General features: G+C 40.4%; 1 protein-coding gene across 1 annotated transcript in view; it reads right to left on the bottom strand.

Annotated features, from left to right (window-relative positions):
* Positions 1-11731, bottom strand: part of ACVR1 (activin A receptor type 1) — an 87343-nt gene extending 75612 nt beyond the window's left edge. The window contains exon 1 of the mRNA XM_047084121.1: positions 11507-11731. The gene's annotated coding sequence lies outside the window, so the exon portion shown is untranslated. The remainder of the gene's footprint in view (positions 1-11506) is intronic.
* Between the last annotated feature and the right edge of the window lie 1145 nt (positions 11732-12876).

Genomic DNA, 12876 nt, shown 5'->3' with positions numbered 1-12876 from the left:
CCTGTTATCCCTAGTCCCTAACCCCACCACTGGCCCAAGACAAAACTTGTGGATGCCCAACTGTGGAGTCCATCTAAAATCCCACTTCCTCCCTAAATCCTCAGTCAGATGCTGCCTCGACCCTCTGTCTTCTCATTTCTAACTATGCCTGAAGTTTCCCCTTTCACCTAATAGTGCAGACTTTTGTACCCATTACTGGACAAATGGTGTTTCAGGCAACTACTGTCTGATGATAAAACTGTCCCAATTCTAAGGCTAATATGATTAACCTATAATAATTTGAAGGCTGGAGGGAAGGCTAGGATGAAATAAAAGAGACACCAGTACCAAGGAGGTATCTCTCTCTCATTTTTTTTTTTTTTTTTTTACATTGGAGACACTAGAGCATATTTCTGTGGAGGTTAAAAAACAAAAACAAAAAAGAAACAATAAAACCTCAAATAAACCCACCCTTTATACGCCAGCCTGACCAGAACCTTCCTTCCCATCCATACTACCTACACACTCAAGCCTATTCCCATCTCAGACCTTCCCGCCCTTGCCCCTACATTATATTACCCTGCCAAATTTTCTCCTAGCACTTAGCACTGTGAAATCTGTTTTGCTGATTTATTAGTTCACGTTATTATGTTCCCCCCTCTCCCATCCCTCCTTCCCCCACTTATCAAAATATAAGTAGTGGGGCACCTGGGTAGCTCAGTGGGTTGAGCGTCCAACTTTGGCTCAGGTCATAATCTCATGGCTCATGAGTTCGAGCCCCACACTGGGCTCTGTGCTGACAGCTCAGAGCCTGAAGCCTGCTTCAGATTTTGTCTCCCTCTCTCTCTACCCCTCCCCTCCCTGCTTGTGCTCTGTCTGTCAAAAATAAATAAACATTACATATATGTATATATTATATATTACACATATATATATGTATTTAACACAAGAGTAAAAAATAAACATTACATATATATATACATATATATATATATGTATATATATATGTTTAATATTTAACACGAGAGTAAAAATTCTACCTAACTCATGGCTACATTGCCATGCCTAGCACATACTGGGCACTCAATATCAATTAAGACACGGTAACTTTAACTTCTTAGTCTATGCTATGCTTTGGTTCAGGTGGAGAGAGGGAGGGGAGGTTTAAGGAATTGTATACAGCCTGGCAAGGAAATGACTGGGGGAGGGTAATACTCCTCATTCTCAATTTAATATAGTAGCAACCAGGTATTTGAGATAAATGAAAAGATATCCTTTGTAACTTGGATTTCAGTTTTCCAAGGTGTCATCCAAGAGAAGCAGCCAAACAAAAAGTCGGCTGGCAGACTCGGGGTATACGAGACAACTCCCTGGTGGACAATATCCCATTTGGAAAGGACCGCATGGAGCTCTAGTTGCAGATACCAGCCGATCTGCCCAGAGCCATCCCCAGTGACCTCTGAGACAGCTTCTGTAGCTTGAAAATACATCTTCTACAAGTCAGAAATTGACATATTATCTCCTCCTCCCACCCCCAGTCTTCTAACAGTTATTGATGCTATTTGGAAAGCCATGCTTCCATGCCTATTAATAACCTCCAGAAAGAACCCCAAGGAAGTGTCAAGAGAAAAACAGATCTGGCTGGTGGAAGCCAAAGACTCAATCAGAGTTACAATTAGCAATTAATATATTTGAACAAAAAGAAAAGTTGTAACATCTTCGGTATCATAGGTTATCTGTCTAGGAGGCTTACAACAAAATACTCTGCCAATGAATTCATGAAATGTTCAGTCAAAAATACTGGTCTTTACAGAAAGGAGCACTTTTAAAGGACCCCTTATCTGTTTAAACAGACCAGCACCAGCTACTATCTTTATCTACACAGCAATGATTCCGTGGAATTTTGCTTACAAGACTGATATCATTAAACCTTTATAGTCATTTACATCTTTGTCAAGTTTCTTCAGGTGACCCCTCAAAGAGCAACTAAATCAACCTACTCTAAAATAATGGAGTAACTAATTAACAATCTCTACAAAGACTTCTCTCAGTGGTCTTCTTCCTCTCCCCTCCCCGGACTAGAATGTGATTAATGGAATTCTCTCACAACTTAGCTTGAAATATGCTTTTGCCAGTTGAGCAGCTAAAGCAGAATCAGATAATTGTGGTATGACTCAACAAATGCACAGCTGTTCATTTAAATATATCCATCAAAAGTATAAATACGATCATGAGAAAGAAAATGGAACTGTGTACACAGGGACAGTGCACAAGTCGAACGGGTTAGCACTGAAGTAACCACAACAGACAACAAGGAGGAGAAGGGGAGTCACGGCTGGGAGAGGTTCTGCATCCTGGGCAGAGAGAGACCAGAAAACCGAAGGAACTGAAAAACCACCTGCCCAACCCCAAACACTCCGTGACCTAAAAAAGAAATTAATGGCAAGTTAAACGTAAAAATAAATGAGTTCTACTACGTGGGGAGAAAGAAATGAAATCTAGGAAATAGCTGATGCTCCCAAGTACTGTGAGGTAGAAAGCCTACAGGGTAGAAATGAGGAATCCAATCTGTTATTCAAAACAAAACAAAGACCCAAAGGCCAGCCGAGGAAAACAGGAGGAACGGGATTGTCAGTCCTCTCCCCACAACCTTCTAAGACTGTGATTATGAAATCGTGAAATGTGGGAATCCCTTCAATAGTCCCAAAGCAAATAACTGAAAACTATCACCCCACACCAGGCAACACTTTTTAGAGGTTCCACGCACATGACAGTGCCCACCTGAGCACAAAGGAAAGGAAACCAAGAAAAAGAAATCAGAGACTGTGAAGAGGAGCGAAGAGAGCCCTGAATGACAAAAACAAGTGCCTGGTCAGTCCTGCAGACCCCATTCCTTCCTTCTTCCTCAGGGATGGGCCCTAAGGCCTGATGGAACTTGAGAAGCAAAGGTACTGAAGACCTGGGCGCCTCTCCTCTTTTAATACGTAATTCAAAATAATAACAAATAAAAGGAACATCTATTCCATGATGATGATTTCCAAGCTTTCCCTGAACCATCAAAAATCAAGTTCTTGCCAAAAAATAATCTCTCTGGTTGAGGGGTGGCAGATGCCCATGTTGAGCCTGACCATTTGGCCATCTTGCCTGGGGAACCATTCACGTTCTCCATTTTAACAGACAAACCTCTTCTATTATTGTAAGTGACAGCTATTTGGACAACCACCTCCTACCTCAGGCCCTAGTCCTCCCACATTGACCCTCTTCATCCTTCATAGAAAACTTTCTAGCAAGAGCAATCTGCTCCTTCCATGTGCTCCCACTCCTCTATCCAATCCATCACTGAAGTGCCTCTTGTTAAGGGTCTCTTTGTAGACCTTACCTTATCCTTCATATCTGTAAGGGATCTGAGATTTTGATTCGATTGACCAGACATGAGGCCCAGGAACCCCCCAAGCCCTCAGCAATTCAGGTCGTGCTGAGAATAGAGGGGGGCTCACTTGCCCATTCTGCAACATGGTGGTGCTGATGACCCCCTTCTGTCCCTGGGTTCCTCCCTGGCTGGGATTCAGAGGCTCCACTCTCCCTAGATCTTTACTTTTATGGTTTGGACCTTCTCAGTTTCCTTGGATGGGGTTTTCCTCTTCTGCCACTCATCCCTAAAATCTTAGTTTCCCACAGGGCCTCACATCTCTGCTCCCTCTTCTCACTCAAGATGGTACTCAATTCCATAGCATCAAGGCCACTGAGCTGAGACTGAACCACCAGGTGGAAAATGGGATCGCCCATTCGTTACTCATATACTCCTATCCTTATCACCTTCTTCTCCCACCATATGTCCTTGTCTTTTCATTGTTTATAAAATTAATTTAAAAAATTGTATTAGAGGGGCGTCTGGGTGGCTCAGTCGGTTAAGTGTCCGACTTCAGCTCAGGTCACGATCTCGCGGTCCATGAGTTCGAGCCCCGCGTCGGGCTCTGGGCTGATGGCTCAGAGCCTGGAGCTTGCTTCCGGTTCTGTGTCTCCCTCTCTCTCTGCCCCTCCCCCGTTCATGCTCTGTCTCTCTGTGTCTCAAAAATAAATAAACGTTAAAAAAAAATTGTATTAGATATTTCAAATTACGTAAAAACTGAAAAGTATTTAAAATACCCGATTTTTGACCCCCCAGGTTTAATCATAAGCACCATCCTACCATCTAGTTTCAAAAATAAGTGATCTTATTTCCTCTGTTCTGCCCATTTTCTTCCTGTGGTATTTTAATGAGCATTCCAGATGTCATATCATCTCACCCGCAAATTCTCTCACAAATAAGGACTTCTTCTAAATACAACTATAAAATCAACATCTCACCTAACAAAATTAAAAGTATCCCTCTTCCAAATATCATCTAAAAGCTAATCAGTGTTTCAATTTGCCTGATTTTCAACTATAAACATCCCCTGCATTCCCCCCCACCACAAAAAAAAAATTACAGGGAAAATGGGGATAGCATACCAATAAGTTGTTTTCACTGCTTTCCGTTATTATAACGAGAGGTTCAGTGTTAGGATTGTGGCAGTACTGAGAATACTCTGTATATAATGTGGCAGAAAGCAAATGAGTTACTATGGTATATTCGAATTCTAGCATCTCCCGCTGTTTCAGAGAACCAGAAATCTGTGTGTGAAATAAAGGAAATATACATGTAATAGAGAAAAGGTTAAGTAAGAACCATATAAACTCAATTTGAATTGGAAGCACCAGTATGAACTTACGAAGTAGTCTATATATAGTTATCCTTTGTCTACTAAAAGGCCTAGAAACAATGACCTAGGCAGTATGTATTCCTAGTGCCCAGACAGTGGAGTTAAAACACCACTTCTCACTAAAAGAAAAAGAACAAGTTGAATTGAACCATGGTTACCATCACCAAATCCAGCCAGTAGGAAATTAGAGATCAAATGGATGAGTTCTTCAACAGATAACCTATAAGGAAAGAAGGAAAGGAAAGGGTTGCTGGGGGAACCTGAGGTTTGAGAGACTTAAAAGACATAAAAGGATGCTCAAGACTAGAGTACAGGGGCTAGGTATGCACACATGGGTGATAAAACCATAAAGAAAGGCAACAGAGCAATTATTACAGAAGTGAAGAAAGCAGTGACTTCTGGAGGGAGAGAGGGGCTATGTCTGGCCTGGGACACACCAGAGGCTCAAGGGAAACTGCTAATACTCTCTCTCTTGATCTGTGTGGTGGTCACAAAAAATATTCCCTTTATAATAATTACCTAAACTATGTATGGTTTATGTGGATAGCTGTGTTTGATCTTATAATAAAAAGATAAAAAGAAGACCAAAGCAGAATGTGTGCTGTTAAAAAACAAAAACAAAAACAAAAACAAAAGGGCACATTCATGATAAAACACACACACAGACGCACACGCATGCTCGCTCTCACCCTCTCTCTCTCTCTCTCTCTCAGGAAGTAACAGCACTGTGTATCGTATATATACACAAAAATCTCCCCAGTTCTGTGACATAAATAAGGTTTTGTAAATAAACTTTTGAAATATCAACTATTTTTTATCTTCAACATGAAAACTGTTTTTGCAAGTTCCAAGTTTATTAACTGTTAATAGAGAAATAGGCATCAGTTAGCTAGTCATAATCAGAAATCAAGTATTAAATAAAATTAATACATCGTATGATAGGTTAGTCCTTCCTCTCTCCTCCTTCAATTATATAAGTTTCACGGGCCAAGGATATAGGAAGATTGTAGAGTCCAGATCAATGTTTCCCAAGCACAGTGTAAAGCTATCATCAAGCAACAAAAATTAAAATCATAAAGATGTGAGCCCTCGTATATATACATATAACAATCCCGATAATGATATCAGCAGGTGTTCTTCTTACAGGGGAGAGAGTGGCGACTAGATATGATTATTTTAAAGTTCATGTATTTTTAATTTATTTTTATTATTTTTTTTTAATTTTGAGAGAGATAAAGAGTAAGCAGAACAGGGGCAGAGAGAGAGGGAGAGAGAGAATCCCAAGCAGGCTCCACACTCAGCACGAAGCCGGATGTGGGGCTTGATCTCACAACAGTGAGATCATGACCTGAGCCACAATTAAGAGTCAGACGCTTAACCAACTGAGCCACCCAGGCACCCCAAGTGCCCATATATTTTTTAAAACCTCACACATGAAAATAGACATAAATGAATATTCTGTGAAATGGCACTTTAAAATTCCACCAAATGGAACTTAAAGAAAATATGAAAATTCTGCAAAATGGAACTGCCCCCATCACAAGGAGTAACACCCATAAGCTCTGAGAGTTAAAAAGCTGTGATCCTGGTACACCCATGGGCAGATAGATCAGTGAAACTAAATGGATACCCCAAAAATGGACCAAGATGTACAGAAGAATATAGAATACAAAAGAAATCAAAGAAAAGTTGGGACTTTCAGTAAAATTGGAACAACTAGCCAGTGTGACAGAGACCACTAATTTCTCACTAAAATTCCTTCTTGGCTGCTTCTTGGGCACATGCTGACCCACAGAGACTGCATTCCCCACTCTCCCTTGCAGCTTGATGCACCCCAAGACCACGTTCTCACCAATGGAAGTATAAGTGGTGTATGTGCAACTTCTGATCACTTGCCCTGGACTTTCTCCATTGTCCTTTGCATGGAGGGAGCCCAGATACAGGAGCAACCCATCTATGACCATGCAGATACATACTGGACAGAAGGAACATAAGTCTCAATGACCAGTGGATAGGGGCTGGTCTGCTGACCTGGTTTGCTCACACCGGTACCTTTAGGTGAGGACAAAAATCAACTTCCATGTTCTTTGAACCATAGCATATCCCCTGGTTACAGCAACTCAGCCTTATCCTAATTAATAGAGAAAACTTAAGTTGGATTCATACCTAACATTCCAGATGGATCAAAGATTTAAACCTAAAAAACACCGAGCCACATGACATACAAGGGACCATGAGATAGATTTTTAGTTTAGAAATGGAAAAGGTCTTTTTCTTGTGATACGAATTCCTGAAGTCACAGAAAGTTTGATTATCTATGTAGCGCTACAAATGTTTTACAAATGTTTTTGAACATCTTTTATTGACTGTCTCTTCCACTACAATGTAAGCTCCATGTAGCAAGAATTGGGATCTGTTTTCTTCACTATTATATATACACAGCTGCCCAGAACAAGTGCCTAATATATAAGAGGCATTCGATAAGTATTTGCTGAGTGAATAAATTGGTATATTTAAGTATACACGATTTTAAATAATATGCACAGCACAATAATTATTTCTGTGCAAATGACAAAACATAAATATCACTTGTCACACTTAATTTTGTTAATGCATAGGAACACCTATGAACTGATAATAAAAAAAAGTCAATAACCCAATAGGAAAATAGACAAAGGACACCAACATACAAGGAACACAATTGGAAAGTGTTTAAAATTATGAAAAGATGCTCGATGTCAACGGAAATAAAAATGCAAACTAAAGCTACATTAAAACTGTCATTTCTCACCTATTTGGCAAAGAAAAACACCTTTGACAATCATACTGTGATCAGCAAGGGTATGAGGAAGCAGTGTTCTCATCCACTGCTGTTGAAATCAAAAACTCCACAAGCTCAATGAGCAGAGCAACTTGGCAATAAATTTATACAAAATTTAAAAAGTGTGTACCCTTTTACATAGCAGTTCTACTGCAAGAAATGGATCCTACAGATATGTTCGTGACCCTGTTTGAAATATTATATGTACAAGGTTATTCCCTACAGCTGTGTTCACAATAAAAAATAAACTAGAAGGGATCTAGGTGGCCATCAACATAGCACGGGTTAAATAAATTACAGCACTGGTCCACAGTGGAATACTAGGCATCCATTAAAAAAGAATGCAGTATTGGGGTGCCTGGGTGGCTCAGTCGGTTGGGCGTCTGACTTCTGTTCAGGTCATGATCTCGCACTTTGTGAGTTTGAGCCCCATGTTGGGCTCTGTGCTGTCAGTGGGGAGCCCACCTCGGATCCTCTGTCCCCCTCTCTTCCTGCCTCTCCCCCACTCACTCATGCTCGCTTTCACTCAAAAATGAACATTTAAAAAATTAAAAAGAAAAGAATGCAGTATTAATATGGAAGATCTTCCAAGAAATTTTATCTCAGTGAAAAAAGGTACAAAATAGTATATATTGTTACCATCTGGGTTAAAAACACACACACACACACACACACACACACACACACACAAAAGAAATTGCAATAATCTGTAGGTTATGTGTTGTATATTATATATGTCCTGAAATCTCTGAAAGAAAACACAAAAAACTGGTAGGAATTTTTGGTAGGAATTGCCTCTAGGAAGAAGAATTGGGCACGTGGGAGATGGGGAGGAGTGAGGCTTATTTTTTCTCACTTTTGTACCTTTTTAATCTTATAAACATTGATTGTATCACCTCCTGAATATAAATATTTTACCAAGTAAAAACATTACAAATATTTATCTCTAACCCCTAGAAATCTGAACACTTCTCTGGCGATTCTTACTGTCAAACACACTTGGAAAACCAGTGAGCTGAACAATCTTAACCCTGTTTCATAATTAAGAATCACAGGGTTAGCAATTAACAAACACCATCATCTCCTCGTTCTACTCGTTCAAACAAATACATATGCAAAATAAAGTCAGTCTCTTAGTTCCGTCCCTGTTATTCATTACTTCCTCTTAAAACTAATTCAACCTCATGCCCACCCTAAATGGGCATGAAAATATTTCAAAATGCTCCAAGGATGGCAGCCAGAACCAACAATTCCACTAATATATTAACACAGCCTGGTGCCTAAGAAGTTCCTTGCAGTCACATAGAAGATGAAAAATTGCCATAACTGTCACCTGGGCAACACTCCAAAGCTGTGCATCATCTGCCTTGGAAAATAAAAACTCACATCGTTAAGACTAAAAGTCCAATGTCAACAGCCGTGGCTTTTGTTTTCTGCCTAATGCGAAAGGTCTCCCCCCGCATCCCCCTTTAAATTATAGGCTAACCCCTCACTTGAGGACCGGTTATTACGTTACAGCCTTATAAGGAACACTAAGCAGTCATTATTTAGACTGACATTCTGCTTAAAAGGAAAAATTCTTCTTGAAAGGGAAAATGTCCACAACTTATCAAGTGGAAGGAAAAAGCAACTTGTAAAACAAAATGTATAGTCATGTTCATCAAGCTTTCAACATAATGAATATGCATACTGTTTGTAATACGATAAGATCTGTGTATGAGTAAGTATGTGTTTCAAATTATCAGCTATGGGCAAAAGAGCAAAGACAGAGAGGAAATTTTACCTGTACCTATGTCTGTATTTTATACTGTTTTGTAATACTTGCAATTAAATAATCAAAAATAAACTATTTATATAAAGAATAAAGTTTTTAAAAATAGTAAATTAGACTTTCCTTTAAAAAAAAAAAAAAAAAAAAAAAAAACGTCGGACAGGTACTGGAGACTTTCCAAAAGTGTTGAACCAAGGAGGCTGCATAGACCGACCCCTACAAGCCTGAATCCTGAGTTACGTGTTTCTTTGTCTATGTGCAAGTTTCCAACCATATCTGAGCAACCTGAACATTCAGCTCAAGAGACACACCCACCAATATTTAGCACTTCAGGCCTTCCCTCACAGAAACATCTCATAGACTCTATTCTAAAGTAGGTATTTGTGGGGTGCACAGCTGGCTTTGTCAGTAGAGCATGCAACTCTTACTTTTTTTTTAACGTTTATTCATTTTTGAGAGACAGAGAAAGACAGAGTATGAGCGGGGAAGGGGCAGAGAGAGAGGGATACCCAGAATCTGAAGCAGGGTCCAGGCTCTGAGCTGTCAGCACAGAGCCTGATGCGGGGCTCGAACTCAAGAACTGCGAGATCATGACCTGAGCCGAAGTCGGACGCTCAACCACCTGAGCCACCCAGGTACCCAGGCACCCCTCTTTCTCTTTTTTTTAATGTTTATTTATTTATTTTGAGAGACAGAGAGAGAGAGACAGAGAGAGAGAGAGAGAGAGAGAGAACGAGCATGAGCAGGGGAGGGGCAGAGAGAGAGGAAGAGAGAGAATCCCAAGCAGGGCTCAACCTCACAAACTGTGACATCACGAACTAAACTGAAATCAAGAATCAGGTACTTAACAAACTGAGCCATTGAGGCACCCCAAGCATGTGACTCTGGATCACAGGGTTGTGAGTTCAAGTTCCACACTGGATGTAGAGGTTATTCAAAATAAAATCTTTAAAATAAAATAAAATAAAAATATTTGTATTCCCCTATAGCTTAACACAATGACAGCAAGACTGCTTTATATAGATTTCAAAATACTCCATAGGAAGCATATTATGAAAATGTAGTTCTGGAAAAGGTAAAAGTATGGAGACAATAAAAAGATCAGTAGTTTCCAGGGAGTGACTGGAGGAGAGAAGAATTATTAATAGATGGAGCACAGAGGATTTTCAGGGCAGTGAAATTTTTCTGTTTGATACTGGAAATGGTGGATAGGGTCATTATACATTTGTCCCCAACCTATAGAACAAACAACACCAAGAGTGAACCCTAATGTAAAACCATGGGCATTGGGTGATAATGATGGGTCAACACAGGCTCAACAACTGTAATTAATGTACCACTACACTGATACAGTAGTCCCTCCTTATCCACGAGAGATACGTTCCAAGACCTCCAATGGATGCCTGAAACCATGGATAGTACCGAAACCTATATATGCCACATTTTTTTCTTACACATACATACCTAAGATAATGTTTAATGTGTAAGTTAGGCACAGGAGGAGATCAACAACAACTAATAGTGAAATAAAACAATGACAACATACAGGACTATAATAAAAGTTATGTAAACGTTTTCTCTCTCTCTCTCTCTCTCTCAAAATATTTTCTATGCACTATACCTCACCCTTCGTGTGGTGATGTGAGATAATAAAATGCCTACATGATAGGATGAAGTGAGGCGAATGACGTAGGCGTTGTGACCTAGCATTAGGCTACTATTGACCTGCTGACCACATATCAGAAGGAGGATCATCTGCTTCATCTGCTGACCACGGCTGACTGGGCAACAAACCATGGAAAGCAAAGGGGCGAAAAAGGGGGTCCTGCTGCAGTGGGAGAGGTTGTGTATGGGGCCAGGGGGTACAGGAGAACTCTCTGTACTTTCTGCTCAATCTTGCTGTCATTCTAAAACTGCCATGAAACATAGTCCATCTGAAAGAGAAAAAAAGAAAAGTGGCCCCGTAAGGGGGAAAGAACAGGAGAAGTATTTCGTATGTAGGGAAATATTGATAATATTAGAATAAACTGGCCAAAGTTAAAGAATAACCGAGCAGCTCCGCCACAGAGACAGAGAGAGAGAAGCCCACCTTCGAGGCAACGCAAGAATTAAGCACTATGAGGCTAGAGTCCTAACCTTTTTATACTGGATTCATACAAACCAACGAAATCATCACTGTGGCTAAGAATTTACCGTGTAGATTTGATCTCTGCCAAAGAGCATTAAACGAGGTGATCTGTTGAAATGGCTCTAGAGCTGGCTCTGGCAACGCTGCTCCGGAGAGCTCCTGGGTAAGCTGACTCAGCTACCTTAGGGCTGGTGCCCCGTCATGTCGCGCCACGGTCCCTCGGGCAGGGCGCTCTGGTTCAGAGCTCCGCTCTCTCGTCCCCCATTCACCGGAGACCAGCGGAGTGGGAGAGGTGCTCCTGGAGTCTCCTGGAGGAAAAAGCTTCCCAGTAGTTCTGCTCCAGCAATGTGACACTCACAAGTGGCTCCGGGCTGCAGTTGGGGAAAAAGAAAGAACACCAGCTAAGAGAAGAAAATTCCGCAGTTGTGAGTGTGCTGGCTCAAAGTGCACACCTGACAAGCCTTTCAGTTGGGACCCCAAAACTAAGGCCAATTTACAACTGAGGCAAATATGGAAGGCGCTGAAAAACAATGACATGCAGGATGTTGGTAAACTTCAAAATCAAGTTCCTTCAAAGCCCATATACCATGGACTCCAGTCCATTACAAAAACAGCAAAAAAAAAACAAAAAAAAACAAAAAACAAAAAAAAACAAAAAAAAAACAACAAAGGCTTTGTACATATTAATTATTATCTGTACTTGGTTAAAAACAAAACCACTCAAACGGTACACAGGTATAGAATGAAAGTCTCTCTCCAGACCCCCAGCTGCTCCTAGATAGCCCATTGCACCAGAGTAACCAGTTCCTTGTGTATCCCACCCAGAAGCAATCTGGTTTAGGTCCACTTCCAACCCATTCTCAGTCATAGACAGAACGAGTTCAAAGGCTCATAAAACAATAGTGGGGAAAGAACAACAAGCGGAAGGGAAGGGGTCTAGATAACTAACAAAAAAACACAAAGCCACCCAAGTTCCCCTTTCCTTTGGGAAGACTTTAAAAACATCAACATTTGCCAAAGGAAGAGGAAATTTTTATTAGAACCAAATTTTTCCATCCAAATAAGTCACACAAAACACTGAAGAACTTACTCCTTTCAAAAAAAACAGCACCTTTTTTTTGTTTTTAACCTCAGGGAACATTTTGCCAAGAAAACGTTCATGTAAATAAATCTAAGCAGAAAACAAACCCAAAATACAGCATTCCTAAATAATTATTGGGAAGGAAAACCACATGAACCTTGAAATTCAAGGGGAATGCTTTACAACTAATACCAACTCTTTCCTTGCTTCAGTTTAAATGAAGGCTCACAACCAATTTGAAAAGACAGCCTAGCTATGTAAAAGGCACACAAAAAATAAGACAACAATATCTCCCCCATAGGAAAGTCAACCAGAAATTTTGCATTTTCAGCAATCATTTAGTGAAGTCAGAGA

Source organism: Lynx rufus, unplaced genomic scaffold, assembly GCF_022079265.1.
Source record: "Lynx rufus isolate CCGP_SWC_20201006 ecotype Redwood Valley unplaced genomic scaffold, mLynRuf1.p SCAF_2, whole genome shotgun sequence".
NCBI lineage: Eukaryota > Metazoa > Chordata > Mammalia > Carnivora > Felidae > Lynx > Lynx rufus.
The sequence above is the reverse complement of the archived record's forward strand: the minus strand, read 5'-3'. Positions and strand labels throughout refer to the sequence as shown.